The sequence below is a fragment of the Falco cherrug genome, chromosome 4 (assembly GCF_023634085.1).
Source record: "Falco cherrug isolate bFalChe1 chromosome 4, bFalChe1.pri, whole genome shotgun sequence".
Classification (NCBI taxonomy): domain Eukaryota; kingdom Metazoa; phylum Chordata; class Aves; order Falconiformes; family Falconidae; genus Falco; species Falco cherrug.
This window is the reverse complement of record NC_073700.1, coordinates 70,360,091-70,387,702: the sequence shown is the minus strand read 5'-3', so window position 1 is coordinate 70,387,702 and position 27,612 is coordinate 70,360,091. Positions and strand designations below refer to the sequence as shown.

General features: G+C 37.0%; 1 protein-coding gene across 8 annotated transcripts in view; it reads left to right on the top strand.

The window, feature by feature from the left end:
• ARMC3 (armadillo repeat containing 3) overlaps nucleotides 1–27,612 on the top strand; it is a 99,020-nt gene that overhangs the window by 5,351 nt on the left and 66,057 nt on the right. The window lies entirely within an intron of this gene.

The following is a 27,612-nucleotide window of genomic DNA, read 5'->3' as shown; positions in this document are numbered from 1 at the left end:
CGCCCGGGAGCACCTATAGAGGCTGGCCCGCCTGCTACGCGCCGCCGAAGTCTGCAAAGGCTGCAATTGTGCACAAATAGAGGTATGAACAGACAAGCGGCGTATAATTTGCTCAAAGGCTTTTTAGAAAAGCGGAGCGTTCGGGACATAGATTGTAAAAAGGAATTACTCGGGTTATTAGCGTATGGGATAGCATCCGGGACCCCCGCGGCAGCGGCGAGCGGCGGCGCGGCCCGGCAGGCCCCTTCCCGGCCGCGGTTTCTCTCCGAGGCTGCACCCCCCCCCCCTCCACCCCCCCCCGCTCCGATCGGCGCCATGGCAATGCAAGCGGCCAAGCGAGCTAACATCTGGCTGCCCCCAGAGGTCAATCGGATCCTTTATATTCGGAACCTGCCGTATGAAATCACAGCGGAGGAAATGTATGATATCTTTGGGAAATATGGACCTAGTCGACAAATCAGAGTTGGAAACACTCCTGAAACAAGAGGAACAGCTTAAGCTTCTCAAGGAAAAATACGGACTTGATTACAATCCCACCAAAAAAAAAAAAAAAAAAAAAAAAAAAAAAAAAAAGCTTCAGATGTCACCTACAAGAAATGGGTTTCTGCCTTGAACTAGCAAACATTTCTGTGTTTAAAAAGAAGCCTTTTTGCCTTGATGGAGATAATTTATTCTGTATTCTGTATTTATGCTGTATTCTGAATGTGGAAATTGGTTGGGACTAGGAGGCTGGCTTAAAGGCATTTTGCAAACGGGATTATTATTTTTGATCATTATTGTAATAATAGTTTCTTGATCAAAACCAGCCAACACTATTTGTAAGCATTAGGCATATCTGAAGAGAATGCCTTTATTTGAATCAGCAGTTAAGGTGTAGTTTAGTCTGAGGCTGTGGTTTTATCTGCTTCTGGTGAATTTTTGAAGTGATGAAATCAGAGATACAAGGTATACTAAGAGTTATGAGGTAATAAGGTAATAATCTAAGTAAGGGTGCTGTCTTTTATATCTACAAGTGCAACATGCTTTTATGTAGCAGAGAGAAACTTTGACAATAATGTTGCTTGAGCGAGATGTGCATGTGACAACTTGGGAAAAGGGATATCACAACTGGAGTGCAACAGTGTTTCTATGTCTGGCAGAGTGAAATCTTTCAAGACCTGAGTTTAGACAGTCTAAAATAAATTGTTAGTATTCAGAAAACCCATCTTAGGCCTCTTTTGCTTACATAGTGTTATGGAAGTCAACTGCTATTGTAGAGAATTAATGATTTTTTTTAATACATATTAACAAATACTACTATTTTAACTTGAGGCAGTTGAGTGAGAAATACTCACGTGTAGCATTTGAGGGAATGTCAGCATAAATCGCCCTTACAGTAAGACTGCATTTTTAATTACTGTACTCGTTAAGATTCGATGATGCCATAAGGCTAAGGCCTTTTATCACAGATTGGTTCTGAACTAAAAGGTGTGTGCACATGCAGATATGCACATTTGTGTTATTTTCCTTAATTGGCTATAAAATAATATAATTAGGTTGGGGACTAGGTCTTGGGAATTTGTCTATTATACTTCTGTTTGTTAAGGAACGTGCATAACATACAGCACCCATGTAGGCTTGGCTTGTGGCACAGTTGTCAAATTTAGCATAGACATTCAGACAGATAAGCAATGTACTATTCTTGTGTGTATGACCTACAAGCCATTATGGCTTAGTGTGTAAATCTGTATGTAACTATTGAAAAAAAACACTTATGAATGTATATAGCTTAGAACTAATTTTTCCCCTTTGTTAATTCTTTGATATCAATGAGGTATTCTTCAGAAAATGTATGGACTGGTTGGTTGCATAAGGGCAGTTGTTATTTGGACAGAAAATTGTTAATGGTCAGGGATTTTCCACTAAAATATTTGCAAATATTCCTAGTCAAACATCAGTTTGGTTTCTTTTGGGGTTTTGAGCTTGCATTAGTCCATGTTCAGAACTTTAAAATTACCTTTGAATTTTTTAAACTTTTTATATCACTGGAACAGAAAGAGCATCTAAATTAAAGCTTCAAGCTAACTTTATTTTTCAAGTATTTCTGGAATTATACTTCTGAACTGAGATTTTATAAGTTGGCTGTGTATTTTCCTGTGTTAAAATGCTGTTATTGAAAATGGTCAACCAAGCCTATGTCGCCCAAAATAAAAACGGGGGAATTGTGGATAACTGGCTAGCTGAAAAGGGTCACATAGACATAGTCCAGCTGGCTGGACAAAAATGCACATCGCTCTCAGCTTATCTGAAGTAAAGCAAAATACACTGTCTTTGGCTGTCCTTGTTACACAATAACAGGAAGATTTTGGTGGGAAAAGAATGTTGCAGGTGGGAACAGAAAACTACAGAAGAGAAACTAGGGGTGGGCTTGGTATTTAGGCAACTAACCAATAATGAGCTTAACTTTTGTAATATGTATGAGCTAATTATAAGAAGGCATAAAAGGTGACTGTAAGAGACAATAAACGAAGTCTGCTGATCACTCATATTGAGCGACTGTGTCTTCCCTCCGTCGCGACAAGTACCAATCTTTTCTCTTAACTTACGCTGCAGTTTCATCACAATTTAGCAACTCTTTACTCTTCTCCTCCTACCTGCCTGTTCCCCTTTCCCTCCCTTGTGCTACCACTGGTGTGTGTCCCAATCCCGCTCAAGAAAGCGTTTTGTCTGCTTGTTTAAGTTCATGAACACTGTGGATCAGATAAGCACCACCACTAGCATAAGACAGAGAAGAGAATGCAGGCAGGGTTAGTTTATCTGGGAATCCCAGCCTTAGGCATGCCCTGTGGTGTCTTTTGGCCACAGCAGCCAGAAGCCAGCTCACCAGGACTATGCATCTAAAATTCCATCTTTAGAAGTGGGCTCCATTTCAGTAAACCTATATTCAACTTGGAGGTTTTCTGGTTGCCTCTGGATACACAGAGAGCATCAATGACTGTTTTAAGAACCCTTTGCTTTGCTAGGAATGCTGTATTTCTCTATGTCCTGATTTCCCTCATTATACTATGATTAAAGGTATTGATAATTGCTCAGCATCTGTGAGAATAAAATTAAATAACCTTAAATTTGCTTGAGACTGTTCTTCCTTTGAAGTGCGGAGTTCTGTTTCTTCCCCTCTTTTGTCTTAGGAATTGAAATTTAGACATATTTTACTGTAATTTCACTGATTTTGAGAATCACATATCATAAAAATGTTCTTACTGTGTGTAAATTTCAGTTGCCTTTTGGGATTACTGGCATCTTACATATCTCACGCATGCCATGATAATATCACAGTTTTACTTTCAGAGGCCGGTGCGTCATGCTGCCTCCATGTGCCACTTGTCTGAAACATTGCTGCTTTTTTGCACTTCCAGAGGCTTGAATGCATCCCTCCCTTGCAAAGGCCAGACTGGGTGTCATGGTTTAACCCCAGCTGGCAACTAAGTACCACATGGCCACTTGCTCAGTCCCCTCCCTACCAATGTGATGGGGAGGAGAATCAGGAAAAAGGTAAAAGTTGTGGGTTGAGGTAAGAACAATTTAATAACTGAAATAAAATAATATATAAAATAATAATAACAACAAGAATTGTAATGATAAGGAGAGAGAAAAAGAGAGGAATAAAACCCAAAGGTAAAAAACCCCAAGTGATGCACAATACAAGTGATACTCACCACCCACTGACCAATGCCCAGCCAGTCCCTGAGCATAACATTCTACGGTATGGAACATCCCTTTGGCTAGTTCAGGGCAGCTGTCCTGGCTCTGCTCCCTCCCAGCTTGCTGTGCACCTCACTGGCAGAGCATGGGAAACTTGAAATCTCCTTGATTCAGAGTAAGCGCTACTTAGCAACAACTAGAATATCAGTGTGTTATCAACATCATTCTCAAACTAAATCCAAAACACAGCACTGAACCTGCTACTAAGAAGAAAATTAACTCTATCCCAGCTGAAACCAGGGCACTGGGACACCTCATTCTCCAAATATTGCTATTAAATTTAAAAAGTGCTAGTGGCTAGATAAGGTACAACTCAGTATTACCAGATGAATGAGAATATATCCTCCACTTATTGCACTATAGGAATCTGCTACAGTGCTGGCTAGAAATGTCAAAATAGAAGATAGTCAAAAAGCTGGAGAACCATACTGGTACATAGCTAATCAGAACCCCCCTTAGCCACAACAAAACAAAGCAGCTTTTTCATGTCTTATTTTAAAGAAATGGTGAAGAGAACCACAAAGACCTCCTCTCCCATCACCCACACAATACTATTATGCTTTACCCTTTGTGAAGGATTTGCAGAAAAACAGGGAATGATTCAGTATTACCTGCCATACCTACAACGTATATATTGCTATTGAAAACGCAGCTTACAGGGCAGATATTTAGACACGCAATGGCACCAAGGAGCTAGTCATATGCTACCCGTGTTTTTCACTTCATATTATCCTGTACACTAGTCTCCAGCACTTAAATCGTACTTCATCCTTTTGCTCTGTTCAAGCCTGACCTCAGTTTTTTAATGGAAAAATATATTAAATGAGTCATAATCATAGTGCTCCCTCTGGTTCCATTAGCTTTGGAAGAACTGCATTTCATACATTATATGTGACCATATTAAAAGGCCCAAGTTTTTTGTGTGTGATTCCTGGCTTACAGAGGCTGGATATTATTATTTCTTCTGGGGTATTACATTATACTGTAATTTGCACAATAGTCCAAAATCCTTCCAGTGTGCCAGCAAAATCAAAGACTTCACCACTTTACAGTCAAGTGTGGTGCTGCTGCTCTGCTTGTTTCAGCATGGGTAGACAATTAGGTAATTAGGGTAGAATTAACCCCCTCATCCCCAGATTAGGGGTTGTACTAATATATAAAAGGAAACACTAATATATATATATATATATATATATAAAACCCCAACATATTGATCTCATTTCATCAAAAGCCACAAACATAATATTAAGTTACAAATGAAGTAATTATTTTTAAGTGTGCAACTTGAAATGTTGAAGAGGTTCTACATAAGATCTTCATACTGAGATTCATAAAACTGTTCTCTCCACAGCCTTTGAAAGCAGAAGCCATCCTTCCTGTTATTTGGTACATGTTAAATCAGGTACCATGGAGTCACAGCTGTCTTGGTGGAGAGGAAACAATTTTATTGTGACAAAAAGTACCCTCAAATGAAGCATCTTACTAATGTCACTATTTCAGCTGTCAGCTGACATTCAGCGTGACATTTATAAGGTGATCAGTGACATTTTTGTAATTTGACTAACTAATGAACCTGAATAATCAACTGTTGATAGCTGAGATCAAGCCCAAACATCTGAAGCACATCTTCAACTTATATTCATGTCAGAAATCACTATGGAAGTTTGATAAATCTAAATAGTTCTGTGGTCTGTTTAAATCTTGGCTAGATAATGGATATCCCAAAAGCAAAAATTATAAAGGAAAATTCATATAAAATCATTACAGAATTTGTACACCTAGAGTCACCATTCGCTTCTTACAGAATGGGGGTATCTCATTCTTCACACCATGGGCATTTTTTAATAGCTTATAATAAAGCTTAACAGGTTTTCTACTCCCATATTAAACTGCTTTCTTGAGACTGGATGAATTCAGGCAATTGCCATTTTCAAAAGATTGGTTGAAATGGAAAAGGTAACTATTATGAAATAGTACTAAAGAAAAATACCAAAAAAGAAAGTCTAACTTTTTTCTTTGACTTGTGAAACCAATTACTTAGCTCTCATTTCAAGAATGTTTGATGCAATTTCAGAGTTTTCCATTATATTCAGAAAATTATGCCAATTGTTCTACCTCTTTTTGTATATAGAAAATAAATGCTCAGGGAAGTATAACATACTTCATATTTCATATGCTGAAATATATAATTTCATTGATATTATCTATTAATATTCTGAGTTCATATAGTACCTACTCCACAAGTATCATTTTAAGGATGTCCTGATCTGCAAAATTAAAACATGTCACTACAATGAGTTGCTGTCACTCATTCTTTCTCTTGTTATAGCATGGCTAACGTTGACATTACAAGACATTACATCTATGCTCTTGAATATGTTCATTCAGATATACCTATTTTCTTTTTTCCTTTGGAAGTCTTGGAAGCTACATATATCACTATTATATTCTAAAGAAATGCATGCTTTCAATAACTCAAAGAAACTTGGTATCTCTTCAGCAGTTCCCTCAAGCTCGCTCTTTCCTTCCTTCCTCCTTTCTCTCTTTCTCTTTCTTTCTCATTCTTTCTTTCTTTCTCGTTCTTTTTCTTTCTTTTTCTCTTTCTTTCTTTCCTTCTTTCTCTTTATTTTTTTCTTTCTTTTTTTCTTTTTCTTTCTCTTTCTATATCTTTCTTTTATTCTTTCTATCTCTTTATCTTTCTTTCATTCATTCTTAATTTCTTTATCTTTCTTTTTCTTTCTTTCTTATTTTTCTTTCATTCTTTTTGTCTTTCTCTCTCCCTTTCTTTCATTCTTCCTTTCTTTCCCTTTCTTTTTCTTTCTTTCTTTCTTAATTTCTTTCTATCCCTTTCTTTTTCTTTCCTTCTTTCTTTTTCTTTCTTTCTGTCTTTTTCTTTTTTCTTTTTTCTGTTTCTTTTTTCTTTCTCTTTCTTTATTTCTCTTTCTTTTCTTTTTCATTCTTTCTTCCTTCCTTTCTTTTCATTCTTTCTTTCTTTTTTGTTTCTTTCTTTTGTTCCTTCTTTATTTCTTATCTTTCTTTATTTCTTGTTCTTTTTCTTTCTTTCATTCCTTCCTTTTAATTCTCTTTCTTTCTTTCTTCCTTCCTTTTTCTTTCTTAATTTCTTTCTGTCTCTTTTGTTCTCTATTATTCTTTCTTTTTCTTTCTTTCCTTCTTTCTTTTTTCTTTCTTTCTTTTTCTTTCTTTTCTTTCTTTCTTTCTTTTTCTTTCTTTCCTTTTTACTTTATCTTCTTTCTTTCTTTCCTTCTTTGTTTCTCTTTCTTTCTCTATATTCTTTCTTTCTTTCTTTTTTCTTTCTTTCCTTGTCTTTCTTTCTCTTTTCTTTCTCTTTTTTCTTTCTTTCTTTCTTTTTTCTTTTTTCTGTCTTTCTTCCTTTCTTTTTTCTTTCTCTCTCTTTCTTTCTCTTTCTCTTTTTTCTTTTTCTTTGTTTCATTTTCTTTATCTTTCTCTCTTTCTTACTTTCTATCTCTTTCTTATTTTTTCTTTCTATTTATTTTTTCTTTCTTTTTCTTTCTTTCTTTCTTTCTTTTCTTTCATTCTTTCTTTCTTTCTATTTTATGTCTTTTGTTCTTTTTCCTTCATTCTCTTTTTCTTTCTTTTTTCTTTTTCTTTCTTTCTTTTTTATTCTTTCTTTCTTTTTTATTCTTTCTTTTTCTTTCATTCTCTTTCTGTCTTTTCCTTTCTTTCTTTCTCTTTATTTATGTCTTTCTTTTTATTTCTTTCTTTTTCTTTATTTCTTTTTTTCCTTTCTTTTTCTTTCTATCTCTTTCTTTCCTTTTTTCTTTTTCTTTCTTTCTTTTACTTTCATTCTTTCTTCATCTTTCTTTCTCTATATTTTTCTTCCACTTTCTTTCATTCTTCCTTTCTTTATTACTTTCATTCTTTTTTCTTTCTTTCCTTCTTTCTTTTTCTTTCTTTCTTTCTTTCTTTCCTTCTTTTTTCTCTTTCTTCCTCTCTCTTTCTTCCTTTCATTCTTTCTCTCTTTCCATCTTTTATTCTCTTTCTTCATTTCTTTTTCTTTCTTTCTTTCTTTCTTTCTTCCCTTCTTTCCTTCTTTTTTCTTTCTTTATCTTTCTTTGGGTTTTCTTTCTTTCTTTCCTTCTTTCTTTCTTTTCTTCCTTCTTTTTTTCTCTTTCTTTTTTCTGTCTTTTCTTTCTTTCTTTTTCTTTCTGTCTTTGGTTTTCTTTCCTTTTTCTTTTTTAATTTCTTTCTCATTCTATTGTTTTCTTTCATTTTCTTTCTTTCTCTTTTCTTTCTTTCTTTCTTTCTTCCTTTTTTCCTGTCTTTCTCTCTTTCTGTATTTATTTGTTTGTTTGTTTGTTTTCTGTCTTTCTTTCCCTTTCTATTACTTCCTTTCTTTCTCTTTCTTTCTCTTTCTTTTTCTTCATTTCTTTTTTCTTTCTTTCTATCTTTCTTTTTCCTTCTTTCTTTCTTTCTTTCTTTTTCTTTTCTTCTTTGTCTTTTTTCTTTCTTTCTTTCTCTTCCTCCCTTTCTTTCATTTTTTTCTCTTTATTTATTTCATTTTCTTTCTTTCTTTCTCTGTCTTTCTTATTCCTTCTTTCTCTTTTTTCTTTCTTTTCTCTCTTTTCTTTCTTTCTTTCATTTTCTTCTTTTTCTCTTTCATTCTCCTTCTTTCTCTTTCATTCTTTCTGTCTTTTTCTTTCTTTCTTTCTTTCTTTCTTTCTTTCTCTCCTTCCTTCTTTCCTTCTTTTTTTGCTTCTTTCCTTCCTTCTTTCTTTCTTTTCAATTTGGTTGTAATAGTCTAAAAGCTTCTTGTTTTTTTCTTAGAGCCCATTGAATCTATAATCTCTATAATAGCAAAGAACAGAGAGATTTTAATCTCAGAAGAGGGTTTTCTTCAACTCAGAAGAGTTGTCTTTATCTGAACTAGTCATCTGGACTCTTTTCTAAGCACTGAACATCTAGTCATCACATTCTAGAGCTGGACAGGTGGACCATGCCCTGAAAGTGTCTGCTTACTCTCAGCTGAATATAAAAGAAAGTTAGGATGACTTGGTCTGACAGAGCTCTCTTGCTGTTGCCATTCAAAATTAGGGGAGATGAACCTCTCCCACAGCTCCTATCTGTATATGAGCTATAGCAGAGCCACTGGAAACTGTCAGCTCTGACTATGGAGAAAGATCAGCCTGCTAAAAAAAACCACACACATGGGGAAAGATTTGTTTCTGATGAGGCAACCTAGAAACAGTAACGCTATCAGGCATGTGGCATTTGGTTCCTATTACAGAGAACAGTAAGGCCCGGTCAATGTTACAACCAAGAGAAATTAATTTCCTTACAGGAAGTGTACTGGCTATCTTTTTAATTGCTTCTGTTTCAAATTCTTTCATTTTATGACTTTGAAAAGATGCACTCGTTTTTATACTTCAGTGGGTGATTATGCAGCTATCTAGACTCAACTAGAGTGTTAACTAGAGTGTTTTTTTTCAAGGGGAAAAAAACCTCCAAACCTCACACTATTTTGGCAAAGTTTAGTTCGTATTTCCTATTGTTGTTCTAAAGAATAGTCTATACTGGAACAGAATTTTTCACCCTCAACCCAATTTGCATGATTATACTAGAATGCAGCTGCTTTTATGTAACCATCCTCATCCTTCTTGTACCTAAGTTTGCCCCAAAAGTGCAGTAGCTGCCTCAACCAACCAGATACAACCAGAGAGAAAAGAAGTCCTTGGGTAAAGCGAAGAGACTCAGAAATCTTTATGACTTGGAATGTCATTTATAGGGCTGAGTGGAATTTTCTGAATATGCTGTTTTGCCATGATATATTTATTAGTTTAAAAAAAAATGAAAATTGTTTTTCAGGAACATTTGTACCACTTTGGACAAGAATGAAATGTCTGACTAAAACTACCTGGCCTTCTCCCAGGAAGCCAATAGTCTACTAGTCACAGCTCTCTGGTGTGATGTAGGAAACTGCAGTCCAAATCTGCACTCTGCCCACTGCTGACCAACACCTGTGTTGGAGTCATACCTCTCTTGTGATTGCCCCATCATCTGGTTTAATGGCTATAGAGGAAAGGGTCTCTTGTTCTCTACTGTTGTAGTCATTCCATTTTATATAAATAGTTAATTAGTCATTGAAATAGAGACTTAAGCCTTGACTCCCACATGTCAGGTGAACACTTTAGCAATCAGGGTACATACCGAGCCAGTCTCTGACCCAATGAATATTTCACTGGTAGAACTGCTCCAACAGAAGAAGGGAACACAAGAACAAGAGAGAGGTAGAAAAGCTGCTCATTAGTTGAATACTATCTACCCTCAGACCAGAAAAATGACAACTTTTTATAAAAAATATAATATGAAATTAAAGACTGCCCACAAGGTATATATACATAGAAGGAAGAGGTCTGGGTAAATTCAGTTTAAGCCTAGCTTTGAAAGATTGGCAATGTAAATTACAGAGTATTTAGATTTTAAATTTTTAATGACACAAATTTAGATAAGTAATCTGTAAAGACAGAAGACTCTCCAGTTTCTTATTGAGACATTCAGCAGACCAGTAGAGGGTGATTAAATTTAGATCTACTCCAAAGACACCTGCTATTTAAATTAGTGGAGTAATCTGCAGTCATAAGTTGTCTCTGCGTGGACTAACAGCAGAGTGGAATAGGGTGGGACACACACCTTTGTATGAATGCCGTTGATTTTTATTGGCAGTGACTAAAGAAGACTTAAAAATCTTACATTCTTTTCCAGTCTCTGAAAAGGAAGCGTCATTTAATTTGAATGGCTTCTTTTTCCTATTGTTCCCAGAGCTGAACTCTTCTGCTGTCCCTTCAGTCTGTTCTTACTCAGTCCTTTTCTCCACTTCTCATTGCCCATCACCATCTCATACTTCTCTACAAGTCACTGCTCTACAAGATTCTAAAACTCTTACCCCTGGAAATCCCCATGTCATTGGTTTAGATTGCCAGTCTCCCATTTGCCTGTTGCTCTTGTTTTTTTCTTTTTTGTCCATGCTCTCCACGTAATTTTCTGCCTCATTATCTTTGTCCACTGATGGGATAGAAGCTTGGGAAACCACATAAGCACAGGGCAAGCTTGCAGTCAGCCTACAAGTTTCCCAGTAAAATACTCTCAGCTCAGTACTTCTCAGCCTAGAATTCCATGTGCCTTCTTATTTATTGGGTACCAATGGATTTCACATAAGACAGGATCAGCTTCAGGATCAGCCTCACCTCTTCCAAAGGGTAGAACATCATAAGGAAAGTTCAGCTTTGTCCCTGTGTCCTCAGGTTGGAAAGAAAACACTCCCTTACTTTGTGGAGGTAGCTCTTGTGAACTCTTGGCAATCTGGGAGCTGTCAGACACTTGAGCATGCTAGGGAAAGCAAAATCTTCACATTTTTTAGTTTCAATATGCAAATTTCTTTACTGAGCATGAAAAATCTGTGATTTTATAAGAATTTACAAGTCTTACAAGAAGGAGAAATTGACTGGCTGAATCATTTTTTCCATACAAGATGGGCAATTTCAGCCCAAATTGCTGGACATGCACAAAGCTAAAAGTAACTAGGGAAAAAAAAATCTATAACAGAAAGTATCAGCTGACCCTGATAACGGTGCTGCTCTTTGCCCTGCCTCTCAATCATCTGCTGTCCCATAGGGCACAACACTTGTAGCACAATGAATTAGTTATCTCTATGTTTGCATCCAACCAGGTATTTGAAATGTTGTATAGCTGTTTGCTATAGACAAAACCAACATTGTACCACCGTACTAGGAACCCAGATTACTCTACTTCCTTCACTTTACACAAAGTGTTGGATGCATGCAATAGCTTGACTTTCTCCTGTGATCTCTCTTCTTTCTGCTCTAGTCACTCAAAGCTCAGGAAGGATGTAACTCCTTTTCAGTGGGGACTTAAGGCTCTTGCACCAAGCCCCATCCTTCAACTCATGATGTAGGAGGCACATTCAAGTCTTAGATCTGTTCATAGCAGTTTTCCATCCTGGCCACTTCAGTTGGTGTTTCATGGATGGGATGCTACACCTAACTCTGTGTTCCTACAAAGCATCATCTGTGGAGGCTGAGGCTAATATGGAACCAGCCTTGAAACAAAGGATCTTCAGTAGATCCAGCAGTTCTCATCATTACCCTGCTCTGCATCAGGAGACACTTCATGTAGTGACAGTCTAGTCCATTTATTAGAAATGTAAACACAGACAGGGTATGCTTGTGTTTATGCTGATGTCATGAAGCAGAATAATATATTCATCCTGAAAAAATGATCACAGCTAATAACTGATACATTTGGGGGGGTGTGTGTGGAAATTTCAGTAATGGTTTTCATCACAAATTTTGCAACTCTATTTTCCCGGCTTTCTGAAGAGCTTTTTCTAACATGTTCTCATCCCTCACATCCCTACAACAGCTCAATTAATCTTTTTGTAAAGCCTTATAATTTCAAGCAAAGTCTGTTTCCACAAGTATACCCTGTATTACCATTTATTGCAACCTGCATATCAAAGCCATGCAGCTAGCTAGAATACTGTACTTGCTTTTAGCCCTCTTCCCATACACACAATTGCATGTGGAGAAGCAGTAATTTATAGACACAATGGATTTTTGTCTATTTCTACAGAAGCCTATACAGCTAGCTAGTAAACTGAAAGCTTTACACTATGTATTACTTGTTGAAATTAATCACTCTGGCAGTCTTTCAGATGTATATTTATTACAATGGAAAATCAAAATATATTAAATTACTACCTTGCAGTCTGTAGTCTGATAATACTTTATTTGGTTTAAAAAAATAAATAACACCACACTAAAGACTAAGCCAAATTCACCCAATAGCTCAGTGGGTCTCAACTTCAGACTTACAATCGGCGGTGTTCTACCGAGGGAGAATATGGCCCACACCTTTAGTGTTGTTCGATATTAGCAGTTAGCTAATACAGTATTCCATATGAAAGGATATCGCTTACAGTAATACAAATATGCTGGGTTAAAAAAAAAAGAGAAATGGTGATGCAAGCAAGTTAGCAGAGGTTAGTAAAAATATGAAGCAGAACATTTGTTCTTCAGATTTGGACAGTGACAGCTTACCACATTTGTGAATAATTCCTTACAGTGTTTTATCGCTTTCTGCCCCAGAAGCTAAATTAGTTTTACAACTATTAATTGAATTGTCTAACTTCACTACACACTGGGAGACAGAAAGGATTATTAACTCCACTTTACAGATAAGGAAACTGAGACAGGGAGAAGAAACGATTAGCTGGAGGTCACAAAGGGAATCAGAGACAGATAAATCCCAGATCTCTCCATCCAGTACGTTAAGCGCTGAACATTGTTCCTTCTCCACACAAACAGCCATCAGAAATGAGACACACTAAAAAAAAAAAACAATTAAAGCAACATTTCATCAAAGACAAAAGCTTCTGAAATTCATCCTATGCTGGTGAACCCAAACGTTGTTCTCTTTTGTCTCTGACACATTGTTTTAAGTGCACATTATCCATCCTTGCTTCCTGCACCACTAGGCCAGCATGTGCAGCACATGCACTCATGTCACTCCTGTAGCCGTCCTGTAAATATCTGCCCTACCTACGTACTATACACTGCTTTGTATGCATGTAGTCACCGTTTCTGTTGTAATAAGTACAAAAGCTGATCATTCCTTAGCAGTAATCGTACATGAAGTATATGTCTGCTTCTCCAAAGGGACCCATCTTTACATTATACAGATGTAGGATGTTTTTTTCTTTTAAGAAGTTAAGGGGTAAGTTCATAAATAAATTGTGCACAGGGTTTAATTCTCTGAGAGGATGGAAGAGGGTTAACAATAAGTCAAATACCTTATACTTCTGAGATTTGTTTGGCCTGACCTCATGCATACTCCTAGGATGTCTAGGAAAGCTCTAGTATACTCACCTTGCACAGCACATTTACAATTTCAGCTATCACCACTCTGAATAAAGTATTTGATTAAACTGATTAAAGTGGTGTTTATTAGCTTGAGTTGGTTAAACACTTGCCACAGTGTATCAATCAACAGATTAGAATTTTCTTTATTTTATTTTAAGCCTACATGTTTTTGTTATAATTACCTTAGTACTTACTGTCTAATTATTACCTTAGTACTACTATCTATTCCTGAATTTCTGTAAATCAACAGACATGCTGCCATTAATTTCCACAGGAAAAACACCAGGATCTCTATGAAAACATTTTATAAAGCACTGTATGTGAGTAAGTCAGTCTCTATAAGATTACAGTTTTAAAGCAACTTTAGGTTCTGGCTTTAGCGTTTCTCTGTGTACTTTTGTCTCCACTTAATACTTGGTCCATTTCTAACAGAGTGAATGAAGTCTTGTGACTTTAGTTTAATCGGGCATATCTACACTACTAAAGGAAACAGAATTATTACATAGCAAACATTAGAGCCAAAGTGCAGATTTATATAAAACAAAATGCTTCAAGAGGTAGCATTAAGTACTCAAAAAATCTTGTTTGAGCTACATTTTCATTGTTAAAAACACTTCTTAAGTTCTTTTGTGCAAGTGTGTAAAAGAAAGAGCTTCTAAATGACAGCACAGATCAAAAATCAATGTATTTCTAAAATGGTTCTTAATGACTGCTAATTCAGGGTAGAATTAGCCTTCATAATTTTTCAAAGTTAAGTGAACAGTATGTTTGTCTGGATTGGTTTCAGTGGAATCACTGGGACAGTGATTCAGTGGACTCTAAAGACAGATTTTATTAGCAGTACTTGAAGTCTAAAGCTTTAGAAAAACCAATCTCGAATAAAAAAATGCAATTAGATAACATTAGAAAGACTTACTAATCATTACTGACTGCAGCTGTTGTCTCTGCCCATTATTTTCTATAATTATACGTAGTTTTCTACTGGATAGTCTTCATGTCTCTTACAAGGCCTAGAACATGAATGCATTCAAATTTACCTACAGCATTCCTCAGCTGAAAGTTACAATGTGTTAACTTTTAATATTTGGTCTAGATACAGAAGAAGTATTAATTTTGCTTATGAGGTGAATACTCCTCTTATTTACTTATAATTGCTCTTGGGGCCACTTATATTTTGTTGGAACAAACTGCAATGTGTAAAGAATGGTAGATGAATATTTGAAAAATAGCCAAAGTGAGTTTAGTTTATAAGAAGACTTTTTAAGGGTATCTAAGAAACAGAATTTATAATGAAAGTCTTTTGTCTTCTCAATGACAGCTACAACAGCCTTTCTTAAACTCAAATCCACATGTTTAGAGTACAGCTGTAGGCAATTAAATGTCTGTGACCTCCCATGAGCTGTTGAAGAACTTTGAAAATTACTCTTTACCTAATCGCAGCTGTGTAGTCAAAAAAACCCAACAACCCAACCAGAAAAAAAAAACAACAAAAACAAACAAACAAACAAACAACCCCCCACTCCACAAACCAATCCCAAAACTCTGGAATGAAGCACTTCCCTTCCACGAGGCACTGCCTCCGATCTTCCAGGCTGAAAGGGGGGAGACTGGCCCAGGAGCCCGGGAAAGTTTCTCCACCAGTGGTATTCTACAGAGGGCAAATTTGCTTGGTATATGATCTCATTAAATGCCTAGGGCTGTGTAAGGGTACTGGATTGTCATGTCTGCACACAGATTAATTTTCAAACCCATCTCCAGAAATTCTTCTCATTCTCGTCTTTGCCTCCTGGGTCCCAGCGTAGAGGCTTGGTCTGCTTCAGCTCCATTTTAGATGCCAAGAAGAATGGAATGTTCTGCCACAAAATCAAGGCTACAGCTGTATACTAGTGTTGTGTTTTGAGGCAATGCAAATCTCAACAGTCCTCATTTACTGCACATTGGTGCAGTCTGCAGAACAGTGCTTATACTAAGTGGATTTCCTTTCAGAGAAAGCTAACCTGATAGCTGTGGTCCATATGACCGCCAATTGCACTTCAGTCCCTAATGGGGACATATAAGCCTGTAACAGTGCTTGCTGCTTCAGGGTACATCTACATTACTGCTAGGCCATTCATATCACAAGTGTGCATTTGAAGCAGATCTCCTGGCTGACACACGCTGATTCATACTGCAGAGGGGTCTCAGAGAGCCTAAACTGGATTCCCTGTAGGTGAAACTAAACTGGAAAATGTACTCCAAGAATTTCTCCTTACTGTGCTGCAGCTACTAATGGACATTTAGTGCTTAAGACCAGATGAGATTTAATATGAAGTAAACCCTCTGAAACACATATAATGTGGTCTTCAGCACCATCTACTTCACTCTGCAGGCCTGCTTTTCTTGCAGCACACTACTTGCTAACTTAAACAGAGACTTAGATAGCTTCAGACCATGTGTGACAATGACTTCGGTGTTCCAGTGGATCAAATTAAAACTCCTCCAAAGTAAAACCCCTGAACTGCACATAATGCAGATGTACAGGCCTCAGTATTGTTTACTTCATTAACTGTCCCTTATCATCGCACTAAATTACTTGCTAATGTGGACATAGCAGAGTACTCGTTGCCATTAGCCAGTGGCCTCTGATGCTAAGTCATGCTAACCAGAGAACAGATATTTCAGCCCTTTTTAAAAAATATATGCAGTTTTATCACAATTTTTATACCTGAACACTTATGTTCATCTTTCTGTTGCTTTAACTCTATGGCATTACTGAGATGAGGCTGCAATCAGGGAGAAGTGGGAGGCGTGCCACCATGGAGACTCTGAAATGGGCTGAGAAGAGCTGTCGGTTTTCATAGCTCTGCTCGATTAAGACTTAAATTCCATCATACAGCTTTTACTGATGGTTTATTTAAATCCTGCAAATGCAGTTTTATTTTATTAATGTGCACTATATCCGATTAAATTTTGTGTATTTTTTCTTATCTCTGTATATCACCTAGCATTAAAAGTAGTCACTGGAATATAAATAAACACATAAGTGAACTCAAATCCACCATAATTCTGCTGGTCTGATTCTGATTTCATGCTAGCATCAATCAGAACTAAAACAACTGAAAAAAATCAGAGCCATATACTTCCAGAGTTTGTACTAGTGCACTTGATAGATAGTATCAGAAGGTCATTCTCTAACAGCATAGCAACTTCTGCTGTTGCAGATTGTAAATACTAAAGTAAAGAGGAAATCCCAACAGAGCCTAAAATTAATCTGATGCAAAGCCCAAGACATATCCTCCATGGTCCTTGTCAAAAGGGAACATGAAAGATTTGACCAAGTGTTATTGGTCAGAATTTAAAAAGTGGAAATGAAGGTTTCCACATATCTCTGATTCCTGCCTTGTGACTTCATTCTGCAATAGAATTAACCTACAAAAGAAAATAAATTGTGGCAGGACTACAGACACAGATTGAGGCTGCTTTAGATTAAGTTCTCTGTATACATGATGGATCTGTACCATCTGTTTTGTATTGAAAAAGAATAATATTTTAAGGCACATTTATTACACTACATTAAGAATCCTAAGAGCTCACATGCTCCTTTAAAATATATATTGAAATTAAAGACAAAGCCCTACAGTGTAAACTGAGAGTTCTCAGCATCTTTCAAGAGACATTCAACAATTTCATGATACCATTATAAATGAAAAACAAACCTAATATACATGACTTTTGCCTGCATCCTGTAAAAATAATCACCATTACTTATACTGTGCTCCTCACATATTTTACATGCATATCCTGAAGTTAAAAAGAACAAACTTCAGTCATAATATTCACTGATACATTTCTGTTATGCAACTATATGGAGAACTTTATAAAAACAAAGTATTTGTTTCTTTCTAGTTGTGGATGGACCTACTGAATTTTCATATACTAGACGTCAGATAACCTGAATTTAAAATACATACAGCTTTTTATTTATGCATTGTATAAGAAATTCATGCACTTTTTTTTGTTGGGGTTCTATAACTTTTTTCTTATTACTCTGATGTCATAATATCCTTGCATTGTATGCCTCACTGAATTAATTTTTGGGGGATTTTCTTAGGAAAGAAAAAAAAGATGAACAATTACATATTATCCTTCAGCACTGCCATTAACAGTTTCCTTCATACAATTTAGGCTACTCACCCATGCTAGGAGAACTCTCAGTTGTCTGTTTAAATGAGTTATCCACATCATGACAGATAGAAAAGGGCCCTAATGGGATCTGGGATTTTGTAATGGTTCTTAGAAACCGGAGTTACAAAGACCATTTCTCTGCAGACTCCCTGTTCTTTGGCTCTGAATATCAGTGCAGCAGCAATGCTAATGCCATACCAGGATGCACTAGCAGCAGCATAGCTGGCTGGCTGACCAAAGTGAGCAGCCCCCTCTATTTGACGCTCATGTCCAGTTTTGGCAACCCCAGTACAAGAAAGACATGGGCATACTGAACCAAGTCCTGCAGACAGTGACCCCAGGATGTTTAAGGGACTAGAAACATAACATGCAAGGAGACCCTGAGGTATCTGGATTTGTTTAGCCTGGAAAAGAGATGGCTAAGTGTGAATGCAGTTGCTGCTTTGAACTGCCTAACTGGGCTTACAGAAAGGATGAAGCCAGATTCTTCTCAGAGTTGCACAGGAAAAGGAAAAGAGATAACAATCAGGTTGCAACAAAGGAAATTCTGACTGGGCACAGAAGAAAAATCCTCTGTGAAGGTACTTAAGAATAGGAACAGGTTGCCCAGAAAGGGTAGGAATCCATCCTTGAAGATACTCAGAATTCAGCTGGACTGCCCACTGCAACTTGAAAGTTGGTCCTGCTTTGAGCAAGGGACTGGATTTGATGACCTCAGAAGTCCTTTCCAACTACATTCTAAGCCTATGTGCATGGGGTACTATTCCTACCACTGTAATACTTCCAATATCTAGCTTTTCTGCATCTATACACTAAATCTGTCATCTAGAGCCTCATAATCTTGCATCCTGATTAATTCAAAACTGCTGTTTTCAGGCCATCTGTTATACATATCCCCCCCTCAACTGAGTATATACAAAATACAGTGGCTATGATATTCCCTGACCACAATTCTGATGTTACTGCCTTTTTGCATCTCATTGCAGCACTGCTCATCTTCCCCCACAGCACAGCAGATTTGCTTGCCCATTTGTCAAATTCTGCCACCAGGATCTGCCTGCACTGGCAGATCTACATGGCAATTCACATGCCGTGACCAGTCCTTCTGAACTGGTGCATAAATGCCTTCCAGCCTCCCACATTCTCCCACAGAGAGTTCAATTATTGTGATTTTTTTTTTAAGAAGCTACCAGATGATGCATAACTAGAAGGATCATGGTGTTTGTCAGTCTCTTTCTTTAACATGACTATGTATTCTACATATTTCCTAAGATTTCTAATCTGGTATATCTTGAATTTCTGAACAGAGCTCAGAAACTACCTACCTTTAATGAAATAATTACAGCAGTTTTTCAAAGTTGCCTAGCAAGGGTAAATGTTCCATTTCCAGAAACACCAGTGAGAGTTAGGTGAGCCCTATTGCAGCATATTTATCCTGCCTAGGTGTTTTTCAAAGTCCCACCAGGCAGAAATCTACACATTTAGCTAAGCAAGTCTTGAAAATTTGGTTGTTAACAAGACATGAGAACAGTAGCAACAATAAAAACACTGCAAAGGATCATAATCAATCTTTAAGTTGTTTTTCAGTCCAGTGTTCTTTAGGGGTTTGGGCGATTGTGTATTTGGAGAGGACTGTAGGATGTTGTGCTCTACGTAGATACATAAATGTGAAATTTAAAGTCTATTGCAAATGTTTGGTTCACATAGCCACCTGGCGATGCCATTTGAGATGTCCTAGCTTCCTGTGTAGCCCCCATGACCTCTAGCTGGGCACTGTAAAAAAAAAGAACCAATCATATGCTGCATTTGGCAGCTACCTGAGGATGTCTGAGATCCTCTAGGATGTATGAAAAACTATGGATTACCTTTATGTGCAGGCAATTAAATTGGAGCCCCTAGTCTTTAGGTTTGTACATAGTTTGTAAAACAAGAAAATTGTAAGAAATCCAAAGGAACCAAAGAAAAAATAAATCATCATCATTTATTCAGTTTCAAATGTTAGGTGAAACAGTACTTGGCACACCAGAGTGGAAAGGGCTTCCAGTGTTAGTGAGTCCAGTCCCTGCCATCATTGGCACAACCTATAATCCTCTCCAAAAACACAAGTTTTGTCTTTGAGTACATATCACCTACTGCTCTTCCAACTAACAGCAAAATGTGTTAAACAGTTATAACCCATAGATATATGTGCTAGACATATGGAGCATGTTCCACTGGAAAGATCTACTTTTTGATTGTTTGTCATGCTCTTTTGATTTGTTTGGAGTGTTTTTAGACAATGATTTTAAAGAATTCTATCAGTCAAGCTGGATATCAAGCTGCAAGTTATGGGATACTTGTCTTCAACTATCTGTCCACAACTTTGTTAGAGAAAGTGGAAGCATTTACTAGACAACAAATCTGTATTTTTCGTGTCTTCAGAATAAAAACTACAAATAATGACATGTCCTTTTGCACTGCTTCTGTTCATTTTGGACTGACAATCGGCTGTCTAAAACCTGACACTTGACTTATTTTATCCCAAATAAAAAGAAAATAAATAAATTCAGGACTGATACATCAACACAGAAAAAAATATCCTAATTTTCAAAGTGGTCTGACAAACAATAGCTCCAGTAAGGGAAGATTAGTAATATAACTAATGAATTAGCTTTGTACTGGACTCTCTGCATAATGGGAAGTTAGAAACATTTATGGCTGGACTGCAAACTACACTGTCAACAGGACTCAACAAACACACTGACTGGAACTGAGATGTGGATTTGTTTCTCATTTCAAAGGAAGTGAGCACTGGTCACTTCCTATGTCTTTGGTCATTTTTTGCTTGAAACTCTTTACTGGAAAGTTCAAAATTATGTAGAGGAGGAGTAATATGAATACAAACTTGATGTTTGGAAAAAATGAATGTAGTATTTATCAAAATAATAGAAAGTCTTGCCCACCAGATGACTACAAGGTGCTAGACCATAAATAACTGTATAACTCTGTATGAATATAACCATTGGCAAAATCTTAAATAAGACTGTCTATATCAGTCAAAACATTTGCATACTGAACTCACCAGAATACCCTCAAATGCATCCACATAACCATTGTTCAGCACTATATATTAATCACAGCTTGAACTTAACAGCTATGACCAGCTTCATAAAAGCACACTGACATAAAAGTTTAACCCATGATTGTACTTATAGTAAAAGATTTTTTTCTGGGTTTAGACCACTTGCTATAACAGTCTCTATCTTTTTTTGGAATATTCTTACTATATCCTCTCCTTCCTTAGTAAAAAATTTGAAAATTTCCAATGGTGTTCAACTTGTTTTCTTGCTGTATGTTGCTTCTGTGTAAGCACAGTGTGATTATAGCCTCCTATCTTTTTCATCTGAAAGATGTGAGAGATTGTAGAAGATGCCAGTCTGTGGCAATCACATCCACTGCGTCACTGAATTTAGACTTCAGACCTGCCAAGTATTTCACACTGCTTACAGGGTTCATGCAGTTTGCTCCTGCCTGGCATTCTCTTGCAGCTGGGGATCCAACACCAACACACACATTTATTCAGCATTGACATAGATCCTTTGATTTGGTGCATGAGCTCATGGAGCAGGAATGAAGCTGTCGCAAGTCCACACCATGCTAACTAAATGAGGCCTCTGCTCGTAAAGGTCCTGCTAGGGGTTATACTCTGGATTCAGCCTAGTTCCCCAGCTCTATGTTAGCCCATCACTCAGTGCTTCCTCTGTCCCCTGGCCTAACACAGCATTCTCACAGGTACTGAAATAAACGGGATCTGAAAGCACTGATATCTGATACCATACAATGCACAGAACTTGCAGTTTATTATAAAGCAGACAGTGCCATAAATCCCTCTGTATTATATTTAGTAATGGTATCATTTCTGTCATTCAGGAAAGTGATCTTGATAGTTTTGTAAAACCCCATGGCTTTGAATAAATCACTTCCATAGTGAAGTATTTGACTGATGAGATGCTAACTGTCCTACAGCGAGAAAATTATTCAGGCTGGGAAGATGACAGGTTCAGAGCGCGAAAAACAATAAGCCATAGAGAAGCTGGAAAGAACAACATGTACAAAAGACCAAAAGGCAATTGTCAGTATCCCTGAGTAATGACCATAACAACAGGTGCTAAAACATACAATACAACTATATAGTACTACCCAATATCTAAACTGCAGAAAGCTCAATAGCCAAGTGAAACCCTTTATAAGCAAAAGAGTCTCATTAGCACAATGAAAGAGACAAATAAAAATGGCTAGGTTTTGTTTGCAATACCCATTACAGCTGCCTGCAATGTGAAAGAGCTTCCTGTTTTCTATTTCCATTTGATCTCCCTATGCTATAGCAAATATAATTGTTGCCAAGTGTAAAAATAAGTAGAATCTTTAGTTAGAATTGTCTATGGCCTTGAAATTGTTGTAATTTATTTACTTGTCTTTCTTTCCAACAATATCCCTGTCTTACCAAGTACAATATATAATTATTTCAATTCTTGCTCATGAAGATGTTTATCCTTTCTTATCTAGATTGCCTGTCATGTCTTGTTATAATTTACAGAAATCTGAAAGATGCTGTTCTGATAAACCTGTCAGAATAATGACAGAAATTCATAGAGTTAATCATTGCGATAGGGTTTCTATATTATTCTGAGAAAGATAGAACTGAATATTATTCATAACACTCTAAATGTAATTTATATGAATATATAAATCCTTACCAGCAGTTTCCATTTTTTAATAATCTTCAAACCTTATCAGATATTAATTGCTAATAAGCATGATTCATTATGACTTACTGTGCACAGATTTACTGTTTGTGACAGTGAAGTAAGCAAACTTCATGGAGTTTTCATGGCATGGAGTATTCCTGAAAATGAAAAAAAAAAAAAAAAAGTTTTAGTTATCTATAGGACTGCCAAATATGAAATAATACTTGTTCTAAAGAATGTCAGTATGTCTGTGTTTGTCTTCAGTACCTACATTACTCTGAGCCTTTTTTTGGTGTATATTTACCAACACTTTACAGAAGACAATAGAGGAACTCTATTGTAACACTATGTAGCAGAGCCAAGCTAGCTAGAGATAAGAAGTGGTATCAAGCTGTCATTTGGGGAAATGTTGCATCCAGATACTTCAGGTCCAGCCAGGGACACCTGAAGGGAGATTTATCTTCTCCCATATAATTGCTAATGACTTCAATGTTGAATTCAAGAGTTCTGAGAACAGAAAACATAAACCTCAGAGAATGATTTTTTGTTTGAAAGGCACATGAGCTTTAATCCTAAGCATATGTCCCTGCCTCCTGCACAAATATAGGAAAATCTAACAGAATAAGCAACACCATCCTTTGATTTATTTCTCTGACTGCTCATACTTCAGCTTTGTCATCAAGCAATCCATTTCAGCCTTCTCTGAGCACCTCACATCTATTTTTTGCTGTTTCGCATTGCATATCTGCTTACTGCTACTGCCTCCTGAGTCTCATACAAAGAGATTTAGGCATGAACAGTTAATGGCAAAGGCCTTTGAAAATTATAGAGCTAATTTTTTTAAATTGTTTTTGTCTAGTTGATAGCTTGCAGCACCAAACCAAACAGAATCATTAAATGGTTCAGTGACTAAGATCAAAGACAGACACCTGTGAGCAAAATCCTCTATTAGCCTTTCACTGTCCAAAGTAATTGTTGCTAATTGAACAAGTTTGTTTAGTTCTAATATAGCTCAAGAGACCATATCCTGAGCTGCTGGAAATAGATCTGGTTCTGCTGAAGTCAGCTCTGCTAATCTATAGCAACTGAGGAACTGTCAAAAGGAGAGAAACAGTTAACCCATTGCTTAACTGCATGGGCTGCGTGACAGCTATTGCAGCAGAAAGGCATGTCTCAAAGCTTGGGCCGATCAAGAAAAAAAATTACCACAGTAGTCATTTCCTAATTTTATGTGAGAAGCTATTAAATACACACTTTGATACCAGTCGACTCAAAGACATCCAATAGAATTTGAGGAAGGTAGAAATTAAAATATGCTGGAAGGTTTGCAAGCAGACAACAGCCATAGTTTTCTAAATGCTTTCAAAATCTGGCCTTCCTTTGCAAGAGAGAAAGCTTCTCTACTCCCTACACAACCACAATCAACCAGGAAGCAACAAAAAACAGGGCTAGTATATGGATTTAAATGCTTGGACAGTAAATAATTACAAATCCAGCACCTCTCCAAATCAGGCATCTTTATAAAAAGAACTCAGAATAAAGTGTGGGTCTATCTGCCACATCTTAATTTGTGGCACAGTGAATGGAAGAAAAACAACAAAAAACCGAACCAATCATCAAAATGACTTCCTGTAAGGGCAAATTCGATAGAACTGTAAGATACAGGTCTGTTACACACATCACACCAGCCTGATTATCAACAGTAAAATTATATACATGCAATGCTTTCTGAGGTAGCAGTGTACATTAAAAATGAAAGAATGTAATTTAGAAGGGAGAAATTAAAAATTATTGCAATCAAAAATGCAAATATTATGTATTTCAGAATCAGTGCTGGCTCCTTCACTCAGCTAAGTTAGGAGAGCCTACAAATAACTCCTGTAAAACCCCACCTTACCCTGTTTCTCTATCTGGTGCTTCATGTGGTCCTGTTTTACTAGGGCTTGCAGCAGTTCACAGCTACAATGAAATGCCAGTGCAACACTGAACTGCCATGCAGATCATCAAGTAAATCCAAGCATTTAAAAGACTCTATATTATCAAGACTGATGCAGATACTGTCTGTAGACAGGTAACATTGGTGCAACTACACAGATGTATCATGCACAGAACAGCACGCTGCATCATGGGTGCCAGGACAGCCAAATTCCGCCAAGTCCCCTTGCTAACTCCAGTGCAATTTACTTACAATACTTATTTTACTATTATTGTTGTTGTTGCTTATCACTTAGTTTCTGTCTTTTTGCTTGAGCTATTCTTTCTCCAACCATTATCTTTAGCCCTTATTACCTTGCAGTTACATTGTTTAAAAAAACAGATCTATAAATCACTGAAGAAGCTGACACGTAATAAAGAGGGCTTGTGAAAACTCACTGGTGCAAGTGCATGGGCATGAAAGATGCCATACATTCAGCACACATGTAAGAAGTCACCACGTCCCTTTCTTTTTGGAAGCAAGAGACTTTCCAAAACCAAGACACACTAAGAGCCATTGCCCAATATACAGGGCACAGCTAGATCCTTCCAACAACTGAGCTACATACATACCAGGCGCTGGGACCTAGATGTAGGTGCCAATACTAGGGATTATTGCATGGAGAAATGGATTGAGGATCCAAAGAAGGTACAGAAAGTAGTTGGTAAAACAACATGTAGCAAGCAGTCATGTAGCCCAGGGATGAACAGCTCTTGGGAGGGGGCTGTCTGTAGGGAGGCTTGGCGTTATGAGCAAAGAAACTTCTGCTGTTGTGGAAAGAGGAACTAAACTCACAAGATTTTACAAGTGTGTGTCTATTTTGATTCCATATTACAGAATTTGAATACTAACCAATGACACATGTCACAAGGAAGACAATATAGAAAATATACGAACAATATACAAACCAGCAGTATTTAAACACTGACTAGTAATTCTACATGGCTATGACAGCACCTTTAACTTCAGGGTAACCACAATGGAAAAGGAGACCAGACAACCTGGCCTAAAAATAGCTTTTTGGTACAGAATTGTTCATTTGTTGGTGGCTTCCTGGATTGGTTAATGAAGATATGAGGTGCATACTATGGACATATATATACAATTGCTATGTTTATCTTTTTAGTTCATCTCAGATAACTTGCAAGACTTTACAGTCTTACACTGAGATGCAGTGCTCTGATACTGTGTCATGTGCCACAACACATTTTCTACAAAAGTGATCTATTGAGAGTACATCATGTAAAGAAATCATTTTAAATGATCACCAAAACACAGAGGCATGCACTTAGTAAGTAACTTTTCAGATTCTGCTTTATGTTACAGTAAAAGAATGCTGCACAACACCAGTCTCCCAAGAATAAAAGTCCTGGGAATTGGTACAGGACCAAACCTCAATAGCTTAAACCAGAAACCAGAGCAAAATTTAGTGAGCCATCCTCACCCAGTGTTCTTCCTAAGCCACCAAGCCACTGGGTACCTGTTTCTTTTAAACCTTCTGATAAAGAAAGAACATTTCAGCTTAAAACATTAAAGTCCAGGATTGAGATGTAACTTTCCATATTTTTAAAGTTATTGAAAACTGAACACTGGCTTGAGTATGTGTCCCAGGTCAGGGACTAAAACCAATGAACTCTCCAGCTTGCATCCTTCCCCTTCTCACCCCTGTTTTGGTTTCTGCAAGACAGTCCCTGAATCTGAATGGTGAAAAGATCAAGATTCTGAGGTACCACAAAGACAGCCCTCATTCTGTCTAGGAACAGTCATTTGTGTGTCTACCTAATTACAAGGAAGGTAACCAAAATGCAAACTTATGCTCTAAAAGCTTTTTTCAATACCATTACCCTCTGCACTGGAAACCACACCCTCAGGTCACAGACTTTCCAAACTCATTGGGAGGTTTTTGCCGTGTTCATATTATCTATCAATGAACCATGTAAGGCAACTGAACTCAAATTATTGCTGTGCTGGACAACAGTGATTTTGCAAAACCACACAGTATTTAGCCCTATTCCGATTAGCAACAGGTGCATTAGTATATATCTATTCAGAAATCAAAACTGGGCAAACACAAAAAGTATACTTCTTCGAGAGTCAAAGGGAGTGCAAGATCCAGCAACCCCTAACTGAACACAGGAAAACCAGAAGGCAAAGGAGGGGTGTGTTGCAGAACATGTTTCTTAGCATCTTATTCAGCATCCTAAACTAAACACAACTCTGAAAGAATTCTGTGCAGATGCCTACCAAACACTCCTAAACACACTCTGCCGAGCACCTAAAATGACTGGGCTCATCACCAATTTCTTAACATCCAGAAATAGGTAACATTTTGATAGGCTGACAGTATGTCAATGTAATGTTCAACACAAATCATGTCAAAACAAGAAATTACTACTAATCAAGCTAGGATATGTGTGAAATTAAAAATAATTTCAAGTTAAAACAGCAGTCTCATTCATTGCCATGCAGTTTCAAGGTCACTGACCTAAAGCACAGCTCGTCTTGCTTTTTCTGCTCCTCTTCCACTTTGTCTAGCTTTTATAGGAGCAAAAATATAAGAAGAGTATGCCTGATAGATATAGATCTACATCTAGATCTAATTCAAGCTGTGAATTACACTATTCTAACAATAAGGCCTGGCACCACAAACAGACTTTGGAGACAGCAGTGCTGGCATCTTTCAAATTACCCACAGGCTCATTAAGCGTTTGGCCAGCAAGATGCTGGATTCTCATGTCTGGTCTGAGTAGCAAAAACACTCCAAAACAAGTATTTCCTTAAAAATTAGTAGACTTTGGGAACAAATAGATCTCTGATTTTTACAGAAATTCTCCTAATTAATAAACTGTGAGGGAGAAAGAGAAGAAAACAGTTTGAAGATACTTAGGTATCCCTAAATACATGTATCTGACTTAAAAACATTTCCATAATAACAAGCTATTTACATACTCTCACAACTTAACATCAGAAAGCACAACAGAGAGGTACCCCAGCTAAGATTAAGGAATATAATAAATTATATTTAAAAGCAATGTATAGACTGATATTTTAAACAACTTTCAAATACAATTTCTCATCTCTGAACCCA